Source organism: Bubalus bubalis, chromosome 6, assembly GCF_019923935.1.
Source record: "Bubalus bubalis isolate 160015118507 breed Murrah chromosome 6, NDDB_SH_1, whole genome shotgun sequence".
NCBI classification, from domain to species: domain Eukaryota; kingdom Metazoa; phylum Chordata; class Mammalia; order Artiodactyla; family Bovidae; genus Bubalus; species Bubalus bubalis.
The window spans coordinates 9,816,778-9,840,449 of NC_059162.1; the positions used below are offsets into that span (position 1 = coordinate 9,816,778).

The window sequence follows — 23,672 nt, forward strand, 5'->3', positions numbered from 1 at the left end:
AGTAAAGCCCCTCCCGTGACTGCCCCTATTTTTCAAGGAGGCAGCAGAGCTAGTTCAGACCTCTGAGGAGAGGCACCGTCTGGCTGGGGCTGGCACCTCTGCGGTGCGGTAAGAAGCTGTAAACCAGGTTGACCTGCTGCCAGGATGAAGGGTATTTGCTGGGCCCACCTGCCAGGAGGAATGAGCAGATCAGAAGAGCATTTTCCTCACCGCTGCCTTCCAGTCTCTCTCTAGCATCCTTCCTGGCAGAACCTAACAGCTGCAAGCCAGCAAAGGGGAACGTAATTTCCAAAGTCCTGTATCCACCATCACAACACAGTATGAAAGGGTAGATTTGGAGCCTAGAGACAATAGCTTGATAACCGGCATACACCTTCCTTAGCTAAGACTGCTGAAATCCAGGTCCAGTAGAAAACCCTGCCCTTGGCCTCCTGTCTAATCCCAGCAGTGCTGGGATTTTAGGTGGTCAGTGAGTAACATTTCTCTCTTTCCTGTTTGAGTTCTGAACCAACCAAGTCAGAGTGTCAGCGGCTAGAAGAAGAAGATTTAAAAAAATCAGCTTTGGATCTATCTATGTCTATATCTATAGATATCTCTATCTCCATCTCCATATCTAATCTCGATCTAGATCTACGCAGGCTTCCCTGGTGGCTCAGTGGTAAAGAATCTACCTGCAATGCAGGAGACGTGGGTGTGATCCCTGGGTCAGGAAGATCCCAGAGAAGGAAATGGCAAGTCACTCCAGTATGCTTGCCTGGGAAATTGCATGGACAGAGGAGCCTGGCAGGCTACAGTCCATGGGGACACAACTTAGTAACTAGACAACAGCAACTATGCGTACTTTGGCTTCGCCCTGTGGCATGTGGGATCTTAGTTCCCTCACTAGGGATTGAACCCATGCTCCTGGAATTGGGGACACAAAGTCGTAACCACTGGACCACCAAGGAAGACCCCAAAATACCAGCTTTATTACTAACAAAGTTTCTGTTGTCAACTATGCAGCCAAATGTGTTTGCAAACATCCCCAGACCCAGACTTCCTGCCCCAAGCTTCAGACTTCCCCTGTGGATTCATGAAAATCTGTGTTTTCAAGCAGCCCACAAGTTCCATTGAGAGACAGAGAAAACATCTGAGTGAAGCCCACCCTTAGGCTCAGTGCCTGTGAGTGCTGAGAGGGGCCTGGGGGCCCCCTGGTGGAGGTTTCTTCACCAGGGCAGGTGAGGAAATTTGGGGGCATGTTTGATCACAACCCGGCTCTGGTTAGAGATGTTGTAGAAGCACAGCTATTTTTTATCTTAGTTGGAGGTATTATTTTTAGATTGTAGCAAGATATCTATAACTTAAAATTTATGAATTTAATCGTTTTTAAAGTGTAGAGTTCAGTGACATTAAGTACATTCACATTGTTGTACAGGCATATCCATCTCCATCATCCAGAACTTTTTAATCTTCCCACATTAAAGCTCTGCACCCATTAAACAAGAGGTTCCCGTTACCCCTTCCCCTGCCCCAATCCCAAAGAAAGGCAATGCCAAAGAATGCTCAAACTACTGCACAATTGCGCTCATCTCACACGCTAGTAAAGTAATACTTCAAAATTCTCCAAGCCAGTTTTCAGCAATACGTGAACTGTGAACTTCCAGATGTTCAAGCTGGTTTTAGAAAAGGCAGAGGAACCAGAGATCAAATTGCCAACATCCGCTGGATCATGGAAAAAGCAAGAGAGTTCCAGAAAAACATCTATTTCTGCTTTATTGACTATGCCAAAGCCTTTGAGTGTGTGGATCACAATAAACTGTGGAAAATTCTGAAAGAGATGGGAATACCAGACCACCTGACCTGCTTCTTGAGAAACCTGTATGCAGGTCAGGAAGCAACAGTTAGAACTGGACATGGAACAACAGATTGGTTCCAAATAGGAAAAGGAGTATGTCAAGGCTGTATATCGTCACCCTGCTTATTTAACTTCTATGCAGAGTACATCATCTTCAGGCTGGGCTGGAAGAAGCACAAGCTGGAATCAAGATTGCCAGGAGAAATATCAATAACCTAAAATATGCAGATGACACCACCCTATGGCAGAAAGTGAAGAGGAACCCAAAAGCCTCTTGATGAAAGTGAAAGAGGAGAGTGAAAAAGTTGGCTTAAAGCTCAACATTCAGAAAACGAAGATCATGGCATCTGGTCCCATCACTTCATGGGAAATAGATGAGGAAACAGTGGAAACAGCGTCAGACTTTATTTTGGGGGGCTCCAAAATCACTGCAGATGGTGACTGCAGCCATGAAATTAAAAGACGCTTACTCCTTGGAAGGAAAGTTATGACCAACCTAGAGAGCATAGTCAAAAGCAGAGACATTACTTTGCCAACAAAGGTCTGTCTAGTCAAGGCTATGGTTTTTCCAGTGGTCATGTATGGATGTGAGAGTTGGACTGTGAAGAGAGCTGAGCCCAGAAGAATTGATGCTTTTGAACTGTGGTGTTGGAGAAGACTCTTGAGAGTCCCTTGGACTGCAAGGAGATCCAATCAGTCCATCCTAAAGGAGATCAGTCCTGGGTGTTCATTGGAAGGACTGATGCTAAAGCTGAAGCTCCAGTATTTTGGCCACCTCATGCAAAGAGCTGACTCATTGGAAAAGACTCTGATGCTGGGAGGGATTGGGGGCAGGAGGAGAAGGGGACAACAGAGGATGAGATGGCTGGATGACATCACCGACTCGATTGACATGAGTCTGAGTGAACTCCGGGAGTTGGTGATGGACAGGGAGGCCTGGCATGCGGCAATTCATGGGGTCGCAAAGAGTTGGACACGACTGAGCGACTGAACTGAACTGAACTGAACTGTACCCTGGAAACCGGTAATCTACTTTCTGTCTTGGAAGCTGACTACTTTAGCCATATAAGTGGAATCACAGTCTCTGTCATCTTATAATCAGCTTTTTTCATTTAGCATGATGTCCTCAAGTTTCATTCATGTTGCGGAAAGTATCAGAATATGCTTCCTTTTTAAAGACTGAGTAATAATATTCCATCATGTGTACAGACCACATTTTGCTTAGCTATTCATCATTGGTGGACATTTGAGTTTCTTTTACCTTTTGGCTATTGTGAACAATGCCACAATTTCTCTGAACGTGGGTGAACAAAGATGCATTTGAGTCCCTGCTTTCAATTCTTTGAGATGTATACCCAAAAGGAGAATTGCTAGATATGTGGTCATTCTGTTTGAGAAGGATTGTGAGGAGCATCCCGAGGTATGGGCAGAGAACACGTGAGGCGTGCATCACCCATTCTGGAGACCTCTTAGGGGCAAATTGTCCTCTTAGCCCTGTGTATCTGCCCTTGCAGCCTCTGCAGGCCCACAAAGTGGGCTCGGGGCTTCTTGAGGAAAGGAGCCTGTGTACTCCTTAGGTGTGGGGTGGTGGTGAGCTCCGTGCTCAGGAATAAGGGCAGGGCCTGGAGTCTACTCGAGTCCCCATCATCCAGGGCCTGGCTGTGGGACCTGAGTAAAATTCTGGAGCCCTTGCAGCTTGCTAAGTTTTGCTATTTTTGCCATTCTTTCCCCAATGGCTCAGTGGGCAAAGAATCTGCCTGCAATGCAGGAGGCACAGAAGCTGCAGGTTTGATCCCTGGGTCGGGAAGATCACCTGGAGGAGGAAAATGGCAACCCACTCCAGTATTCTTGCCTGAAAAATCCCATGGACAGAGAAGCTGGGCAGGCTACAAGTCGAAAGAGTTGCAAAGAGTCGGACACGACTGAGCAACTAAGCTCAGTTGCTTAATTGCAACTGATAAGGTCATCAGCATCACTGTAATGACGTGATGTGGAGCCTTTAAGGTGGGAGCCAGCTGTGTGCGTGTTTTGGGGGACAGTTGAAGAAGGGAGCTAGAAGGTCTTTTTCTGGTCTAGGGCCACTCTTGGGGAGAGGGTGAGGAAAGGAAAGGAAAGCAAGCTGAATTCCTGATGGTTGCTGAGGTGTAATAGCTGTAAGACCCATGCACCATTTCTAGACAGAGTTGAACTTTCTATCCAAAAGAGGCACCTAAATGATGACCCCTTGAAACTTTGTGGAACAGATGGCAGGGATTAAAAAATAGCGTATAGTATGCGGGGAGCAGACTCCTGCTAAGCCACTTGGGAAGATAGTGCTCTGAGCCCACTGGATGCCTCAAAGAGAAAGTGATGGCTACATTTTTCTGCCCTGGGGCAGGGACCTGAGCCATCTGAGGCCCACTGAACTTACTCTGTTGGCTTAGCTGGACCTGGCAGTCAAAAATTAAAGATGATCCCAGGAATGTCTCTTGGGGAGCATCCTAAAGGTACAAAAGAGAAGGAACAGATGAATGCCAGGGGCATTCATAAAGAAGTCAGCGTGTTTGACTGGCTTCCCTGAGTGCTCCGGGCTTGCTTTTGTGTGTTCCATTCAGCAAGGTTCAGAGAATCAGAGAGCTCTGTTTGGTAGAAACATAATGCAAGCCACACACAGAAATTTAGTTTCAAAGAGCCACTTTGATAAAGGGAATATAAAGGGAAAGGGAAATGGGTGAATTTAATTTTAATAAAACATTATATTTACCCACTATATCCATAGTATTATCATTTTAACTCTGTAATCAATATCAAAATTATTTAATTATTTTACATTCTCTTTTTTTTGGTACTATGTCTTTGAAATTTGGGTATGTTTTACACTTGTGTCATAACTCAATTCAGACCAGCCACACTCCAAGTTCTTAATTGTCACATGTGGTTTTTGGCTTCCCTGGAGGCTCAGATGGTAAAGAAACTGCTTGCCATGCAGGAGACACGGGTTCAATCCCTGGATCAGTAAGAACCCCTGGAGAAGGGGTTCCAGTATTTCAACTACCCATTCCAGTATTCTTGCCTGGAGAATTCCATGGACAGAGGAGCTTGGCGGGTTACAGTCCATGGGGTCACAAAGAGTCGGACATGACTGAACAACTTTCATTTTTACATCTTCTGTCTCCGATCAGCTTCTCTCATCACACCATCAGATGGACTTCTTCTGATGCTGACTTCTCCCGAGGCCCTTCAAGGACCCTAGTGATTATTTCAGGTCCATCCAGTCATCTAGGATAACTCCCCATCTCAGTTCAGTTCAGTTCAGTTCAGTTCAGTTCAGTTCAGTTGCTCAGTCGTGTCTGACTCTTTGCGACCCCATGAATCGCAGCACACCAGGCCTCCCTGTCTATCACTAACTCCCGGAGTTCACTCAGACTCACATCCATTGAGTCAGTGATGTCATCCAGCCATCTCATTCTCTGTCGTCCCTTTCTCCTCCTGCCCCCAATCCCTCCCAGCATCAGAGTCTTTTCCAATGAGTCAACTCTTTGCATTCTTAATTTAATCATGTCTGTAAAGTCTCTTTTGCCATATAAGGTAACACAGGTTCCAGGATTAGGGTTTGGGCATCTTGGGGAACACCCTTCAGCCCACACAGAGGGAAGTTTGTTTTCATAGTCACGTAGGGAAAACACTGCACCAAGACGATACATCTTCTACTTCCTCTTTGCATCATCTGTGTTGTTGGCCCACTCTGCTCCTAGAGGAGACCAACTCCTTCGCTCCATCAAGCCTGAAGCACTGGCTGCTGCTGGGACAAGGGTAGACGTCCTTCTCCAGCTCCCAGGCAGCTTGCTGCTGTGAATGACCCTGCTGGGACTTCCATGCATCTCTTCCTCTGAGGGAGCTGGTGATCTGCGAGCCCTTCTTACTGCAAAGCTTCTCATTTAGGGGAGTGAAGGGAGGAGACAGACCAAAATCACTGACCAAAGGAGGCACCTCTGTCCTTTTCCAAGGGCTCTGAAGGCTCTTCAAGCTTTGCTACCCGACCTCCGCCCACCCACCACCCTGCTCCACTAGCCAACACTGACTTTCCACCCAAACTCAACCTCTCAAGCCAGTCATTTCCTTCCCAACAATGCTTTTCAAGTGAATTCATGAAATTCCTTTGTTTGCAAGTCATAGAAACTGACTTGAATGAACTTAAGGGAATAAAGAAAAAGTGGCCAGAAAAATTTTTTCTTGAGATGATCTTGTTTTTCTTGGCACCCTGAGGGTTCCTTCTCCAGGAAAGGGAACGTTCCCCTGTCCACCTCTGACTCCCAGCACATATGCAATGATTGCGATATTCAGCCCATGGCTCCTCCAACACCCACATGCACCTCACTCCGCCAGAGATGAAGAATCACAGACCTGTGATAGCACTGGGATGAAGACCCTTGGTGGGAGGGTAAGTCAATAAGAGAGGAGCCTGGCCAAGGTGCAGATGACTGACGAAGACATTTGCTTTCGTGTGTTATATTTAATATTGTGATTATGTACACATATAGATTTACTTAGCATCACATAAAGTTTGGGCACCTACTATGTGTTAGGTATTGTGCTGGTACTGAGGATACAGAATGACTTTATTCTACCTTAAACTTTTTCCTAAGAGACAAGGAATTGCAGGACAGTTTGATAAACGCCATAAGAGATGTTGGTATTGGGTATAAAAGCAGTGCAAAGAGAGGCATGATTTCTTTTGCTTGGGTGTGTCCAGGATATTTGAAGTGGGTCTTGATAGGAATTCAAAAATCACTATGTAGCGTGTGTTTGTATGCCAAGGGTGGTGGTGCTGGTATGCTGGGAATGCAGGAGAATGTTCCAGGAGGAAGAAATTATATGACCAAAAGTCTTGATGTTAAATGAACTGGAGTTCAGAAAAGTGCAGAGAGTTACTATGGCTGTCAGGAGGGAGACTTGGAGTAGGGAGTCTGAGAATGGACAGTCAAGTGAAGGCTGAATCTAGAGAGGCTTAAATCTTTTCATTTCGTCTTGTAAGTGACCAAGCATCCAGGAAAAGATGAAAGCAGAGAATGGGGCAAGATTTGAATTTGAAGCAAAGGAGGAGTCTAGAAGTGTGGAGGATGGATGGAGGGAAGGGAAACCAGGGGCAAGGAGATTGGTTAACAGAAGCAGAGACCACGACAAAAGTTCCCGTACAGGAGAGTCACTGGGGGGAAATGCCACGTCTGTGATGGATAAAGAGGAGGGAGCAGGAGCAGAGGAGAGCCTTTGTAATGTAGTTGTGACCCCTGTGAAAGGAGGTGAGGGGAGGCAGGGCTGATGGGGCGCCCAACAGCAACGCTCCACATCAGGCACAACCGGCCTGTCTCTGGCACTCTGCAGAGCTCCTCACTGGCTGGGAGCCGCGTGGGGGGTGTGGCCTCTGTACGAAGACCTGACACGCCCAGAGGGGGCGTGTCACCCCGTCACGCAGGCTCCTCGCAGCACACCTGAGGGTACCTCTCCCAGCACAGAGATGACTCTAACAGCCCAGTTTGAACCACGGCCGTCGCAGGGAAACAGAAGAAAGACGTGAAAGAGGAGCTGACCTCATTAGCACCTCTGGTCTGGGTGGGCTGTTTTCTGCCGGCCTCCTGGAAGGGCGTAGGCTGTTCTCTCCTGGGTGTGTGCTTGCGGCGCCCTCCCTCTGTCCAGCGGGTGCGTGAAGTCTTCCTCTTCTTGAGCACACCACAGCCTTGGGAGGTGTATGAGTCAACTTGAGCTGCCATAACAAATATCATAGACTGGGGGCCCAAAGAACAGAAACGTGTTTTCTTAAGTTCTGAAGGGTAAGAGTCCAAGATCGAGGTGTCAGCAGAGGGGCTTCTTCAGAGGCCTCCCTTCTTGGCTTGCAGCTGGCTGCCTTCTCACTGCGTCCTCACATGGTCTTTCTTCCAGATATGTCTGTGCTCTAACCTCCTCTTATAAGAACGCCAGTCTCATTGGACTAGGGTCCACCCTAGTGACCTCATTTTAACTTAATCACCTCCTTTCAAGACCGTATCTCCAAATATAGCTACATTCCGGAGTGCTGAGGGTTAGGATGTCTACATATGAATGTGCACGGGACATAATTCAGCCATCAACAGTGGAAAATATCACTTTTATTTTGCTGAGACTGAGGTCATTTGTCAGGAGGTTTTCCAGTTTTCTTTCCTATTCCTCAGGACTTTTTTACATGCCCAGTTTCTGTTTTTCTTTTTCTTTCTTGTGCTGCTTGATCAGTTTAACGTTTAATTCCATTCTTTTCCCTTTAATTAAGGGTTCTGTCCTATCAATTACTGAGCATCTCTCATCCTTCCCCACCCCCATTCACCAATGTGCTCAGGGAGACTCCATCATTTAAAGAGTTTCTTTCAAGCTTGTTACCTCCCCTCAACATTCTCCTTCCTTTACAGCCTGATTGAGATGTTCATGCCCTCTTCTCTATTTCCTTATCACCTGGTTTATTCTCTGTGCACTTACATTATTTTACATACACATACAAAGGCCTTCCCTGATGGCTCAGATTGATAAAGAATCTGCCTGCAATACGGGAGACCTGGGTTCAACCCCTGGGTTGGGAAGATCCTCTGAAGGAGGGCATGGCAACCCATTCCAGTATTCTTGCCTGGAGAATCCCCATGGACAGAGGAGCCTGGTGGGCCATAGGGTCACAGAGTCAGACATGACTGAACAGCTAAGCACAGCACACAAACAGCATACAAAACACACAGGTTTGTTTTTAAGCATAAATGTGCTTATGCTGACCAGATTGTTTTCCAACTTGTTTGCTCACTTAAAATTGTCTTTCAGATCCTTTTATATCAGTGTACACAGACTATTATGCTTTATTTTGTTTGTGCTTATGGGTTGGAGGTAGGTAGGTACATCAGTATTCCTCTCTGGAAAAGCATTAAACATTGGGCCTCAGGGGCAGCTTGGTCAGTGAGCAGGGCCATCACCCCAGAATGGCTGCTTGTTTGGGGGAAAGTCAAGGGAGGAAAGCTGACTGGCTGGGAGGAAGCCTGCTGGAAGTGCCTTGGTTTTAGATAAAGACCTACTTGCTATTAACTATAGCCACCATGCTGTGCACTTGATCCTCTAAACTTATAACTGAAAGATATGTTTACTTTTTAAAAAATTAGCTAATAACTGTATTGTATACTTGAGATTTGCTAACATGAAAGTGGTAGTAGCTCAATCGTGTTTGACTCTTTGCCACCCCATGGACTGCAGCCCATCCATGGAATTCTCCCGGCAAGAATACTTGAGTGGGTTGCCATTTTCTCCTCCAGGGGATCTTCCCAACCCAGGGATCTAACTCGGGTCTCCAACACTGGGGGCAGATTCTTTACTATCTGAGTCACCAAATTTGCTAAAAGTATATCTTAAACATTCTTACAGAAAAAATGGTAACATTGTGAGGTGATTGATGTATTAATTTGATTGTGGGAATCATTTCATCATGTGAAACATTATCTACATATACTCAATCATCACATTGTACCCTTAGATATAGTACAATTTTATCTGTCAGTTATATCTCAATAAAGCAGAAAAAAATTAAAAAAATTAAAAACCTGTTTGTTATTGGCTGAACTGTCCACACCCTCCCAACTCTCGTACATATGTTGAAGTCTTAACTCCCTGCACCTCAGAATGTGACCGTATTAGGGTATAGAATCTTTTAAGAGGCAATTACATTAAAATGAGGTCATTAGGGTGGGTCCTAATCCAACATGACTGATACCTTTATAAGAAAGGGAAATTTGGACAGACATGTACAAAGGGAAGACATGGGGAGAAGACTGCCATTTACAAGCCGAGTGAGGCATGTATCCTTCCCTCAGGGCCTTAGAAGGAACCAACTCTGCCGACACCTTGATCTTGGACTTCCAGCCTCTAAAGGTGTAAGACAGGACATTTTGATTATATAAACCACTCAGTTTGTGGCACTTGTCATGGTGGTGCTAGCAAACCAAAACACTATCACAGCGGGTACGTTCTTTTAGGTTGCAAGGAAGAGAGAGGCTCAGGCTTAAAGAGCTTGAATGGCAGTCAGTTCAGTCGCTCAATCATGTCCAACTCTTTGTGATCCAATGGACCACAGCATGCCAGGCTTCCCTGTCCAACACCAACTCCCGGAGCCTGCTCAAACTCATGTCCATCGAGTCGGTGATGCCATCCAACCATGTCATCCTCTGTTGTCCCCTTCTTCTCCTGCCTTCAATCTTTTCCAGCATCGGGGTCTTTTCCAATGAGTCAGTTCTTCACATCAGGTGGCCCAAGTGTTGGAGTTTCAGCTTCAGCATCTGTCCTTCCAATGAATATTCAGGACTGATTTCCTTTGGGACTGACTGGTTGGATTTCCTTGCAGTCCAAGAAATTCTCAAGAGTCTTCTCCAACACCATAGTTCAAAAGCATCAATTCTTTGGCACTCAACTTTCTTTACAGTCCAACTCTTGAAAGGTTGTTGTTGAATCACGCGAATACACCGGGATTCTTGGCCCCCGGAGGAGAAGAATTAAATCCGGGGCCAGAGACGAGGCTTGATCGCTCAGAGCTTTTGTGTAATAAAGTTTTATTAAAGTATAAAGGAGATAGAGAAAGCTTCTGACATAGGCATCACAAGGGGGCAGAAAGAGTACCCGCTTGCTAGTGTTAACAATGAGGTTATATAATCCAAAGAATGTCTAGAGGTTGTAAAGACCTCATCAGACCTACTCCCATAATTTACATTTTAAGATAACACTGTCCTCAGGCAAGATACATCCTTGTAAAGACCAGGTCTACTCCCATAATTTACATTTTAAGATAACAGAAGGTTTAATCCAAAGACTGTCCTTAGGCAGGATACATTATTGTTATATAATCCTAAGGAATGTGGAAAGAAAAAAAAGTTTGTCCTTTCTTCCTCCTTGAGAATTCCAGACCCGTCTCTCCTTGGGGACCCCTAGACTCCCTATCAACCTGCCTAGGGACTGACTCTCTCACTCTCACATCTGTACATGCTTTGACTAGATGGACCTTTGTTGGCAAAGTAATATCTCTGCTTTTTAACATGCTATCTATGTTGGTCATAGCTTTTCTTCCAAGGAGCAAGTGTCCTTTAATTTCATGGCTGCAGTCACCCTCTGCGGTGATTTTGGAGCCCAAAAAAATAAAGTCTGTCACTGTTTCCCCATCTATTTGCATGAAGTGATGGGACCAGAGATGCCATAATCTTAGTTTTATGAATGTTGAGCTTTAAGCCAATTATTTCACTCTCCTCTTTCACTTTCATCAAGAGGCTCTTTAGTTCTTCTTTGCTTTCTGCCATGAGGGTGGTGTCATCTGCATATCTGAGGTTATTGATATTTTTCCTGGCAATCTTGATTCCAGCTTGTGCTTCTTCCAACCTGGCATTTCGCATGGTGTACTCTGCATATAAGTTAAATAAGCTGAATGACAGGGATTCACTTAAAGGATGCAAGGACAAGTAAGGAAACTATCTCAAGTCTCATAGTCAGGCCTCACAGGATAGTGGGAATTACTCAGCAGCAGCTCTCTCAGAAGCCAGCTTCTGCTCTAGACATAGCTGTTCTCCTTACTCAGTCTCTTTCTTCTGTCTTTTCTTGTCCCATTCCTATTTCTATCACCTCTGCCTTCCCTGCTCTTTTACTGTTTCCTGTTTACAACCTAGAGGGGTGGGGTGGGGTGGGAGTTTGGAGGGAGGTTGAAGAGGGAGGGGACATATGTATATCTATGGCTGATCCATGTTGATGTATGGCAGAAACCAACACAATATTGTAATTATCTTCAATTAAAAGAAAAAAAAAAAACCTCCTAGAGTATCTAACTGGGAAACCTAGTAACTCTATGATAGAAGCCCTCCCATAAACACACGGGTCTAAAGAGACCTTGATCCTTGGTCCAGTCAGTTGTGCCCAGGGTATCAGGACAGCAAGTCTCAGGGTGTGGCAAATTTTGCTGGTGTTCCAGGAAAGAAAGAACTAACTTCTTTCTTTCTTTTTGGCTGTGGTGGGTCTCCACTGCAGGGCAAGGGCTTCTCTTTTTCTGGTGAAGGGCTTTAGAGCTTTAGGGCTCAGTAGCTGTGGTGCATGGACTTGGCTGCTCTGCAGCATGTGGGGTCTCAGTTCCCTGACCAGGGGTCAGGCCTGTGTCCTCTGCACTGGAAAGCGAATTCTTAAGCACTGGACCAGCAGGAAAGTCCTCAGAACTGATTTCATCTGAAGAATGTTATGGATTTTTGTAGGCACTGATAACATAAAAAATCTTTCCAGTCATCCACTCCAACACGGTCTTGGGAGGGTCTATTGGTTTGGTAGGGCTTCCATAACAAAATGCCACAGACTAGGTGGCTTAAACAACAGATATTTATTTTCTCACAATTCTGGAGGCTGGAAGTCTAAAATCAAGGTTCTGGCACATTTAGTTTCCTCTGACCTTCTGTCTGTGGCTTGCAGATGGCCAAACTTTTGTTGCTTCTTTATAGGGTCATCCCCTCATGCACAAGCAGCCTTGGGGTGCTAACCTTTTTGTCTTATAAGGACACTAGTCATATTGGATTAGAGCCCACCCTAAGAGCCTCATTTTGCCTTAATTACCTCTTCAAAAATCCTACCTCAAAATACAGTCACATTCAGAGATATTGCTAAGTCACTTCAGTCATGTCCGACTCTGTGCGACCCCAGAGATGGCAGCCCACCAGGCTCCCCCATCCCTGGGATTCTCCAGGCAAGAACACTGGAGTGGGTTGCCGTTTCCCTCCCCAGTGGATGAAAGTGAAAAGTGAAAGTGAAGTCGCTCAGTCGTGTCCGACTCTTAGCGACCCCAAGGACTGCAGCCTACCAGGCTCCTCCATCCATGGGATTTTCCAGGCAAGAGTACTGGAGTGGGATGCCATTGCCTTCTCTGGAGATATTAGGGGTTAAGAATTCAATTATGAATGGAGTAGTGGGGAGGGTGGGCACAATTCTGCACATAACAGAGGGTATCTCATCCTTGCAACTCTCTCACACATTAAGAGGCCCTAGTCCTTTGGTGTATGTGTTGCTGCTCCTTCCTGTGATTCCTACTTCTGCCATCTGACAAGGAAAAGGAGAATCAGATGGGTCCAGGAGACATGGACACAGACAGTGATGGAGACAGACATGAGTTGGAGAGTGAGAAGTATACATATTAAATAGGGCTGAGATCTCCAATTAGCACTTAATCCTCAGGAGACTCTGTTGGCTATCAAAGGAGGGCCTGGCACATGGGCAATGGGATTGGGTACCTTCTATCACTAGTCACTATAAAGGGAGGACAAAGGTAGTCACGGCTGAAAGGACAAGAGGCTGAGCGGTATCTAGGCTTGTGGAAAGGTTTGGGATATGGTAAATGGGAAGAGGCTGGGAAGAGTGGCCAAAGGACAAACACTGAGGTATGTGAGGTGAGTCTTTCTAAGGGTAGAACCAAAGACTCAGCTCATTGTGGAGAGATGCCCCAGAAGCCCGTCCTGGAAGTGTGCTAGGAATTATTGTTCCAGTGGGTGGTTAGGGACGAGCTCTCGGAAGCAGACATGGGAAAGAACAGAAGACTTACTGCAAATTGGCCCTAAACTTCCTTTGCCTTGGTCTTGCTCAGAGGTTTCTAATCTTCTCTCCCATTTTCATTTTCCACTAACTTCCCACTGTTATTCTATGTTCCATCCAGACCTGACCATCTGATATGGCCTAAAATATTCCTGTTATTTCCTATCTCTGTGTCTTCCTTAATGACAACTCTTTCACATACAATCTATCTTCCTGATAACTGCCTCTAAATCCCTTCTTGATACCAGCTGAATCCTGCAACTGGGCAGGCTCTCTCCCCTCACTGAGCTCTCCCAGTTCTCTGATGCTTTGTTTTGTGTCTCCATTTGTATTTTGTCTTGCGTGGTAGACTGCCTGGGAAAGAGGACTGTTATCTGCAATCCTGTGTCCCAAGTTACACCCACCATAGTGTCCTACATATAGTAGAATGAAGTAGATGTTTGCTGAGTTAAACTGAAGTAGAAAATATATTGCCTTATGTTATTTTCTCTAGGTCATTCATGATAAAGAGTCCCATGAGAGTCTCTTCTAGTTAATAAAATATTTTTTGGCTACCATACTTTGATGCTTAACTCCTGGCCTTGGAAGTTTAGATTGATGTAAATCTCTTTGCTTTAAATGCCTAAGCTTGCACATTTACCAAAATGAGCTCATAGCTTCATCTAAGCCTGCTTACCCAAGGAGATTTACATTTTTTTCCCCCTGAACATTTACAAACATATTAGAACAGTTTTTACACAGAGCTATGTTGAGGTTTCCTCTTATCTTCCTAGCAGTATTTGCATATTAAAGAAGAACTTGGAGGAAAGTGGTGGCAATCAAAAAAGGAATCAGTGGACTTTCATGTTGGGGGTGGGGTCTGAGAGACAGGCTTCTCTAAAACAACTCAAACTTGACCACCTAGGTAGCCTTCTACTTCTCCTGATTTGTAACCAATATGACAGCTTCCTCCTACCACATTGATTTTGCAAGGATTTCTACCTAACAGTCACACCAAGTAACAGCCAAAAACTTGGAAAACCAAACAAGACCAAACAGAAGTTAATAAAAGGAAACAATACTGACAGCATTGATGAGATGTATTTAATGACCTTCAAGGCTCAGGTAGTGGCCTCGTGATAAATAAGCATAAGTCAATCCTTTATTCCTTAAAACCAAAAGTAATCTGTATTTTCACATAGTCAAATGAAGTCTTCTCTGGGGTCAGCTTGGAAAAAAGATGGATTGGAGTAAGAGAAACTCCCTTTCCTACAAGAGGAGAGAGCCAGTCACTGCTTATCTACACCTTCATCATCGCTGAAGTTGGGTCTGCTAAAAGAATCTTATGGTGCAGAGGTCGGGGCGGGGGGCAGGCGGGGGAGCAACTGGGCCACAGCCTCTGCTTTTGAGGTTCACCTTCTCTTGGGGCCTCTCTTTGGCTACGACTCCTGGTGTCCACCACAATGAGTTTTGGAGAGCTCTGCTTCCTCTTCAACACATGGCTGAGCTGGGCTGAAACCTTTAGACAAGAATTTACTAGAAACTAGGGTAAGTAAATGGCAACCCACTCCAGTGTTCTTGCCTGGAGAATCCCAGGGACGAGGGAGCCTGGTGGGCTACCGTCTGTGGGGTTGCACAGAGTCGGACACGACTGAAGCGACTTAGCAGCAGCAGCAGCAGGGTAAGTAAAGGGCTTCCCTGATAGCTTAGACAGTAGAGAATCCACCTGCAATGCAGGAGACCTGGGTTCGATCCCTGGATTGGGAAGATCCCCTGGAAAAGGTGAAATACCCATTCCAGTATTCTTGCCTGCAAAATCCCATAGACAGAGGAACCTGGCGGGCTACAGTCCATGGGGTGGCAAAGAGTCAGACACAACTGGCAACTAGCACTTCCACTTTCTTTTCAGGGTAAGTAAAAGGGAAACTTAAAAAGTACCAGGAATCTGTCTTGTAAGATATAATTCAGGCATTTTTAGCTGCCTCCCTTCTTAGTTCCTGGCCTGTGTGGATGCCATCCTAGCATCTGTCACCTAGGTGACTGCGAACATCCATTAATCTCCTTCAAGTTGGAACCAGGCTCATAAGAGATGAGAAGTCCTTTCTGCCTGCTGAGACACCTCATCAGATCTGATGTCCTGTATGAAGATCTGCATTTACTCTCATAACGGACCTCCAAATCACTTCTCCTTTCTAAAGTCTCCACCGCTACCTCAAGTCTTATCCTGCTTGCCACTTCTGAGAGGACTGGTTGTCAAGTCCCGTCTGACTTCCTTGCCTCATTCTTTCTGAAGCAGGGAAGACGGGGAGTGGGGAGAGGTTCACCACACCCTTGTTCCGTGGAGACCCTAAAGCCAGGACAACCAGGTGCTGTATGGAAATGTTCCTACGAAGCATCTCAGGAAACAGTTGCACGCATGCTCAGATGCTTAGTTGTGTCTGACTCTTTGTGACCCTATGGACTGTAGTCCGCCACCTGGGAAGCCATAACCAGTTAGAGATGGTGCAGTAGTGGGAGCTGGCACTTTCCAAATCTGTGTAGGAAGGGGGAGTAAGGAGGCTCACTCATCCTTCAGGACTCACCCATGTTCAGTCTCTTTTGTCAGGAAGTCCTTATTGTCAGGTCTAACGCCCATCACTTTTCTCCACAGCAGAGCCCTGTGATGGAAAGTTTGGTGCATCCTTAGCTTCATGTCCCTGTTGTTTTTGTATGTATGGCGGTGTTTGCACCCCCTTCTGATAACCCTGGGTGGAAGTATCTGAGGGGAAAGCCGTCTGACTGAGGTCGCTATGGCCACCGACTCTAGATCAGTCGGTAAGTCTGGCTCTACAGTGCTGAGCTGGTGCTTGTGTGCCATATGTCAAGGCAGGGAGGTCTCAGGGTCTCTTCCCTCCTGCGAATGGCCTTGAACCCCCGCCTCCTCTGAGCCCAGTGACACACATCTGTGCCTAGGCACATTCAGGTTTTCCCTCTCAGCCACTCTATCCCATTCACCCCAGGCCTCTCCAACTGAAGTCCCAGTCCTGCCAGCTGTGAGCAGTTCTGCTGGGAGCTCAGCAGACAGGACACAATGGATGTTTCCCATAACTGAAGAGAGAAAGATGCCAGAACCAAATTCTGGCAATAAACCCTTGCTTGTGTCTCTGAGTGAAGACTGCGTCTGCTGACCTTGTATGTCTCCCAGCTTCACCTGGGACCTCAGCCTGTAACTCCAGGGACACAGGCCCACCTCTGCTTTGTGTCTCTCCTGTCTTCTGCCACCAGCAAGAACGCAAGCTTATTTTCAGCTGTCAGTCTGCTCATCTACTCATCCTGCTCTGCCTAAGCTGGGGTTGCCCAGATTCTTGATTTCTCAGTCTGTTCCTTGTCTCTTTCCTAGCATCCTTCCTGTTCACCTAGTGACTCAGCTCCCAGATCTTCAGCTGCAGGAAGTGGATCTCTGCTCAGGCAATTCAGGTGGCAGGGATTTATGGGAGGATGGAAAAGCGGAAATAAAGGTTAGAATCTTTTGTTTTACTTAGCCTTTTGTTAAAACAGGTTGGGACTTCCTAGGCAGTCCAATGGTTAAGACTCTGCCCTTCCAGTGCAGGGGGTTCTGGTTCAATCCCTGGTTTGGGAACTAACGTCCCGTATGCCTCGCAGCTATAAATAAATAAAATGAATCTTTAAAAAATGTGAACGTGATAAAAGCATTAGCAAATGTTTATAAAGAACAAAGAAGCACATTGTGAAAACTGTTTTTTCCCAACCCTAGTCCACGAGTTACCCAGTCTACCCCCTGTATTCTAAAGATCTTATATGCCTGCACAAACTTATAGATGTGTGAATACGTACATGCATATCTTTTTATATCTATATCTATACAAGTAGAGGTACATTGTACACAAGGATCCACATTGTTTTAAATTTTCTTTCACTAAGACTTTATACTGGGGCTCATTCCATTTGGTATTTATGGACCTACCCCTTCCTCATGGCTACATTGTATTTCACTACACGGCTGGGCCATAATTGTTTAACTGGGGTCCCCATTAATAAACCATTTAGTTGTTTTTCACTCTTTTGCTGTGTTATATACACACACATATGTGTGTGTGTGTCTATATATATTTAGCTTTCTAGATTCTACCTCCTTAACATAACTCTGCCTCCTAGCAGCCGAGGAGGGAGACTCCAGGCTTTGCTGGTATGAGATGGCCCTTGAGGGTGGCAGGGTCCATAAATAGAGCCCTCAGCTGGAGATCAGGGTGTGGCATAACTGGGGGAGGGGAGACAGTACTTAGAAGCCTGGGCAGTGGGAAGTGGGGCCCCTGGGAGTGTTGGGGTTGGGGAGTCCCTAAGGGAGGAGCCTGGCTGGCCCAGCTGTCCTTCCCAACTGTGTGCTCCCCAGCTCCTGTGTCCCGTCCCCTGCTCACCCTGAGAACCACCAGCCTAGTTGTGGGGGATGAGGCAGAGCTCCTCTGTGAGCTCTCTGTGAGGTCCAGAGGGGCTCCCCTCTGATCCTGTACTCATTTCACCTCAGTGGGGACACCCCGTGGAACCATGCGGCTCCCCATGGTGTAGCCACCTCCTTCCTCTTCTTGGTGATGTCATAGCAGGATGCTGGGAACTACTCCTGCAAGGCTGGGAACAGTGTCTCCAGAGAGACGAGTGAGCCCGAGACACTTGTGTGGATGGTAGGTCTTGTCCCCCAGCTGGGCTCTGAGCCCCAGCAAGCTGACTAAGGTCAGACTTCACTCCTCTATGTTCCTCTCACCATGGCCCATGCTGGGCCCAGAGCATGGGGAGCTTGGATGAAGGAGATGTGTAGAAGGAGAAGAACCTCAGGTCACATGAAAATAAGCAGTAAGATGGGCCCTCTTTTTACATTTGCAGATGTTATGGACCCTCTGGAGAACCATTTTCCTGGGATCTCACTAAATCTGAGCCATGTGGATTTTGGCGTGAGACACAGACAACTTGCCTCCTGTGGATAGAGGGTGTGAGTTATAGACTGAATGTTTGTGTAACCCTCAAATTCATAGGTTGAAGGCTTAACCCCCAATATGGTGATATTTGGAGATGTGGCTTTTGGAAGGTAATTAGGGTTGGATGAGATCATGGGGGTGGGGCCCTCATGATGTGATTAGTGCCTTTGTAAGAAGAGACACCAGAAAGCCTCTTCCCTCTCCCTCTCTCCCATCCTCCTTCTCTTCCCCTCCCTCACCTTCTCCCTCCCTTCCTCCCTCTTTCTCCCTAGACTTGCAGAAAGAAAATGTCATGTGAAGATACACCGAGATGGCAGCCACCCACAAGTCAAGAGAAGAGGCCTCAGCATGAAACTACCTTGCTGGCATCCTGATCTTGGACTTCTTGCCCGTAGAACTGTGAGAAATTACATTTCTGATCTTTAAGCCTCCCAGTCTGTGGCATTTTGTTATGGGAGCCCGAGCTGACTAAGACAGCATGTGTTAGAGAGAGAGAAGAGGGTGGAGAGTTCAACTGAAGTGCACACAGGGATGTGACAAGAGAGGCAGGAGCTGGAGTCCCAGGTGCAGATGGGCTCTAGAGACCCACGGGAGGCCCCCCAACTGCAGCTTGGCCCCATGTCTCCCCACGCCTGCTGATGCCCTCTCCCCAGGACTGGCTGCGCTGCCTTCTCCCCTTTGCTGCTGGGGTGGACTGTCACACCGTCTGCATGTCTCCCTGCAAAGGGGGCCTTGTGGCCATATGGCCTGGATGTACTTCAGGAAACACAGGTCTCCTCTTCCTGGGACTCCCCAGAGTAGCAGGGGAGGAATGGCCGCTGCTTTGCCCAGGTGCTGCCTGAAGGCTTGTGAGAGTGGCTTTGAGACCCTGGACTCTCAATGCCAACTGTGACCTTGATTCGGTATCCTTCCCAAACAGCTCTGCAAAGCTGCCAGAACCCCTACCTTTTACTGCATATGTGCTTATCTTAGCCTGCTCTGCCTGGAGAAGATGGCACCAGTCTGAACCCACCTCCATCTCATCAGCATTCCCTTGCCTTCTCTGGCCTCAGAGGGCATTGTCTCTCCTCCCCTCACTCAGGGTAGAGCAGCAACCCTGGCTCCCTCTTCCAGTCCTGGGTACCACGAGGAGCATGACCAGCCCTGGGAAGGGCTCAGGCTGTGGGCTCCAGTCCCTGCTGGAGACCCTCACCTTGATTTGTTCCTGTGGCGTTATTGTCAGTCAGGGACTGTACTCAGGAGTCTGGTCATATTTGGACCGATTCAATTTGATTGGTTGATTCATTCCTTCTTACCTTGCTGGAAAAAATGAATTTAACACACTATGTCATGAAGAATTAACTTTCCCAAAGAGATGTCTGGCCTTTGCTATTGGCTACTGGGAAACAATCTTTGGACCTTTAGAATATCAGGTCTGATAAGCATGTCTTTGTTTGCATGGGGACCTTGGCCACCAGACTGTCTAACAGTGTGATCTATGATGAGGGCTTTGGGCCATGCAGTATCATTTCTCTCCCCTAACTTTTGTAAGGACTAGAAACTAAAGGTCAGCCATGAGGGCTGTATGTCATCAAGACACCAGAGAAATGGCACCAAGGTTTGGGTGAGCTTCTCTGTGAGTAATGTCACATACTGATGCCAAGAGCACAACACTGTCCTAGGATTCCACAGGGAGGGGACATGTTTGGTACTTTTCCTGGGCCTCTGCACGTCCTTGCTAGGCTGATTTTAACCTATGAGTGGCACCCCACTCCAGTACTCTTGCCTGGAAAATCCCATGGATGGAGGAGCTTGGTAGGCTGCAGTCCATGGGGTCACGAAGAGTCAGACACGACTGAGCGACTTCACTTTCACTTTTCACTTTCATGCATTGGAGAAGGAAATGGCAACCCACTCCAGTGTTCTTGCCTGGAGAATCCCAGGGACGGGGGAGCCTGGTGAGCTGCATCTGTGGGCTCACACAGAGTCGGACACGACTGAAGTGACTTAGCAACAGCATAAAAGCTCTCAGTGTGTGAAACTGAAAGTGGTTTGGGGGAACCTCTGAAATTTGCAATTGGTGTGAGAAGGGAGGATGGTCTTGGTCTTGTGTTCTCTCTAACTGTATGCTTGACTAAACTCTCACACATGTTTTACAAAATGCATTCAACGTGGCAAGATGAGACATTAATCAATTAGGAGAATGAGATTAGAAGAAAGCAGGGTAGGAAGATAAGCTGGTGCCAGGAACAAAGACGGTATCCAAATTGCATGCTTTATATTCTATCCTGGCCATGAGAGGCCACCCAAGTGGCTCTCTACTCTCATAGCAGCAACTCCAAGCGGACAGTGAGGTCAGCTCTACGGTTACAAGACCAGGGAAACAAGATCAGGGAAACAGCCCTGGGCCCTACCATTCCCGACACTGGGAGACATTTTTCTCAAGATGACACTGTGTGCTAATAGTGAGCAGTGTCTTTAGCAAGAGGTAGCCCCATGTGCCAGGGCTTCCCCAGTGGCTCAGCAGTAAAGAATCTGTCTGCAATGCAGACTTGGGTTTGATCCCTGGGTGGGGAAGATCCCCTGGAGAAGGAAAGGGCAATCTACTCCAGTATTCTTGGCCTGGGAAATCTTGTGGACAAAGGAGCCTGGATGGCTACAGTCCATAGGGTTGCAAAAGAGTCAGATACAACTGAGCAACTAATCAACAAGCCCCATTTGCCATACCCCCATTGAATATTCCTACTTTATAACAAATGTCCACACAGGCTACTGGCCTGCAGTGGGTTCATATATAATGTGGCTTGGGGTTCAGTTTTCTGATCATCCCACTTAACTGGGGTTAGTAATTCTCAGTGGGGACAAAATCCCTCTAGCCCAACTTTGAGGACCTTTGTCAAAGCAAATCATGCCTATTTATAGGAGCATATGGTATCCTTTTGTGTTTTCAAGGCTCCAAGTTGGGTGATAAACACTATTTTAAAGGATTTTGAGTAGCAGACACTTTTTTTAAAAAGGAAAGTCTTTTGTCCAATAGGTAAGTAAGCAGGTGAAATTCCAACCATTCTATTTGAACTGTGTTAGAAGTTCTGAGGGCTTCCCTGGTGGCTCAGATGGTAAAGAATCTGCCTGTAATGCAGGAGACCGGGATTCAATCCCTGAGTCAGGAAGACACCCTGGAGAAGGGAATGGCTATTCCACCTGCTCACTCTGTCCCATTTCTTTGCCCGTCTGCCGCCCCTGAGCAGAGGAACTCCATAGAACCCTCAGGGCTCCAAGGAGTGGCCTTGGGGTTTAAACTGAGAGAGGCTCCATCCTCCAACTTCCACCAGAGCAGTGCATCCTTACCTGTTTCATGTATTGGGTTTCTCGGAATATTTCCTCTGAGGAAGGGGTTGTGTGGATATTTCTAAAGTTCACAAACCACTGTTCTAAAGGAAGGGCTGGATTGCATAGCTGTTAGGGAACACCTCATCAGATGAGCTTTAGAAAAGCAAAGAGTTAGGGGCAGTGCTCCTTGTCACTGCACTGGGAGCCACCAGTCTGGCTATCCCGGTGTCGGAACCATCCGTCCAGGCCAATTCTCCTCTCCACTGCTTCCTCCCCCACCCGCAGAGCGGCTGCTAGCAGTGCCTACCCCTAATTCTCTGGTTCCCCTTCTCTGTCACTATTTCCTCTTCTCGCGCATTGAGGGGATCCCCGAGGCCTTCCCCAACTCCTTAGCCATTTCCATAGGTTGGGAGAAAATGTCTCCATTCTTGGTGTTCCGTCACCAGGCTGCTTTCCCCTCAGAGGAAGGAAAGCTCTCAGATCCCAGAGATCCTGTGGCACAATCCCGTGGCTGAGATTCAAGCCACCTTCAGCGCTGTGAGGTCAAGACTTTAGACAGCCCCTCTCTCCTCTGGGAAGAAAGATTGAACCCTGACAGCGGATTTGACTGTGGGGTGTCAAGAAACAGTTATAAGAGAGAAACTCCCTGAGGGAATTTGATAGGGAAAGGGAGGTTTTCCTGTTGAAAGTATTTTATATCTGATAAAGGAAGACCTGCAGCCTTCATCAAGAAAAACATCTTGGGCTTTCCTGGTGTTCTAGTGGTTAAGAATCTGCCTGTCAATGCGGGGGACACGGGTTTGGTCCCAGGTCAGGGAAGATTCCACATGCCAATGGGCAACGAAGCCTGTGCGCCACAACTATGGGAGCGCAAGTGCCCGAGAGCCCGTGCTGTGCAACAAGAGGAACCACCACAATGAGCGGCCCTTGCACCCCCGCTCGCCACAACGAGAGAAAGCCCGAGCCACAGCAGAGAAAGACCCTGCACCGCCAAATATAAATAAATAAAAATTTAAAAAGGAAAAGCATCTAATGTGTATGTGGCGGGAGGTGGTGTTGGTAGCCACGGAAACGGAGAAAACGAGACTGCTTTCTGAGTTTCAAAAGCGTTGTCACTAAGTCACTACTTAGTGGATCAGAGATGAGATGTGCCAATGCAAAGAAACAAACGATCAAATGAAAGTATTTACCTTCTTAGAAAAATGAGATGCTTTTTTCTAAGAAAAATGTGGTGTGGAGGACTCTCCTTGTGACTCATTGCAAGGAGAATCACGAAAGTAAACCCTGACAGGACCACCTGAGTTTTGCTTAGAAAATGTCAGCTGGACAGCAGTGGGGGAGGAGCTCACTACAGAGATGGATGCAACAGGCTGTCACCAAACATTTTATTTTTAGGTTTTAAAAAACTTTTTATTTTTGAGGTATCCTTTTAGACTTACAGATTTACAGAGTGCTTGTATAGCCTTCATCCAGCTTCCCCTAACTAACCTTAGTCCTTCATATGAGTGATGGACATTTGTCACCAAATTCTTGCATCATGGCTCATCTCCTATATTCTTTTCTTTTTGTTGTGTTCTTTAAAAAAAAACAATTGATTAATTAATTTGGCTGTTCTGGATCTTAGTTGTGGCACACAGGATCTTTCACTGGGGCATGTGAGATCTAGTTCCCTGACTCAGGGATCAAACCTGGGCCCCCTGCATTAGGAGCACGGGGTCTTAACCACTGAACCACCAGGGACCACCATCTCTTGTCTTCTAACACCTTGCTTACCGGGGCTGCCTCCTGCTCACAGCTCCTCAGAGTGACCTTGTACAGGGAAGAAATGTCAGGGCAGTGCAACTGAAACTGATCTATTTGATCAGAACCCCTTCAATGAGGTATATTTCTTGCCTTCCCCCACCCGCCCTGGGGGGCTCCTTCTGTGTCGCTTCATCCTGTTTTGCTTTCCCTTGCGGTACTTTATCACTTGACATTGTTGTGTATCTGTGTGTTGTGCACTGCCT

The 23,672-nt window shown here is 46.7% G+C and overlaps 1 protein-coding gene across 8 annotated transcripts in view; it reads left to right on the forward strand.

Annotated features, from left to right (window-relative positions):
* The window catches only part of SLAMF9 (SLAM family member 9), a 61,261-nt gene that overhangs the window by 24,190 nt on the left and 13,399 nt on the right, over positions 1 to 23,672 (forward strand). The window contains exons 2-5 of one of the 8 annotated variants that reach the window (XM_044944148.1): positions 16,770 to 16,887; positions 17,989 to 18,066; positions 18,266 to 18,369; positions 18,630 to 18,756. The gene's annotated coding sequence lies outside the window, so the exon portion shown is untranslated. Of the gene's footprint in view, positions 1 to 5,335; positions 6,255 to 16,769; positions 16,888 to 17,988; positions 18,067 to 18,265; positions 18,370 to 18,629; positions 18,757 to 23,672 lie in introns of those variants that run through there. The other 7 variants (XM_044944144.1, XM_044944154.1, XM_044944145.1 and 4 more) reach the window with 7 other exon arrangements.